This window comes from Lactuca sativa, chromosome 5, assembly GCF_002870075.4.
Source record: "Lactuca sativa cultivar Salinas chromosome 5, Lsat_Salinas_v11, whole genome shotgun sequence".
Lineage (NCBI taxonomy): Eukaryota > Viridiplantae > Streptophyta > Magnoliopsida > Asterales > Asteraceae > Lactuca > Lactuca sativa.
This window is the reverse complement of record NC_056627.2, coordinates 201,999,155-201,999,908: the sequence shown is the minus strand read 5'-3', so window position 1 is coordinate 201,999,908 and position 754 is coordinate 201,999,155. Positions and strand designations below refer to the sequence as shown.

Genomic DNA, 754 nt, shown 5'->3' with positions numbered 1-754 from the left:
AAGGTATACATAGGGGTGGTATATAATCAATGTTCTACAGGTTTAGAATTGATGATTCCACGTTAACCTCTTTTCCTCATTGGGATGTGAGCTTAAAGAAGAATCATTTATTCGACAACCGTTTCAATCTTAATTATAGATGACTCATATACACGAGACTGTGATTGATGAACCATGTATGACTTCTAATGTGAACTTCGAGACGGAGACTGTCCAAGACTACGAGTAATCGCATCGTCATGCGAACAAACTTAGGAACCAATACGACTCCTGTAACCAGATCGCCCTATAGTCTCACACCAACGGAGATACAAGAGCCGTATGGACAGCTTAACGACTACTCAACAATGGAATGATAAGACCAAGCTCCTCACCTTTGAGGGCTCCGGTCTTATTCTTCGAGAAGATAGACTTTAGTGGGTGCGGTCATAACAGCACTAATGCACCAAATCCCATTAGAATTCCACAGTTAAACGTCCTTGGGTGAGATTAGTACTAGGATGGGTGACCCCCTGGGAAGTCCTCGTGTTGCAGACCTCGACAAAGACTCTATTAGAAATCATTGCCTTCTGCCTTACATAGATGAATTGGTTGACCAACCGCAAGGAACGACGTACCTTTCAGAAATGGACTTAAGATCCGAATATCACCAATTACGAGTGTTAGTGAAGGATATCCTGAGGACAATCTTCCAAACTCTAAGTGGACGCTACGAGTCTGTAGTGATACCCCTCAGATAGGACCAATACGCCTG

General features: G+C 43.1%; 1 pseudogene; it reads left to right on the top strand.

The window, feature by feature from the left end:
* Positions 1-418: 418 nt before the first annotated feature.
* On the top strand, positions 419-537 carry LOC111918649 (5S ribosomal RNA; annotated as a pseudogene).
* The last annotated feature ends 217 nt before the right edge of the window (positions 538-754 follow it).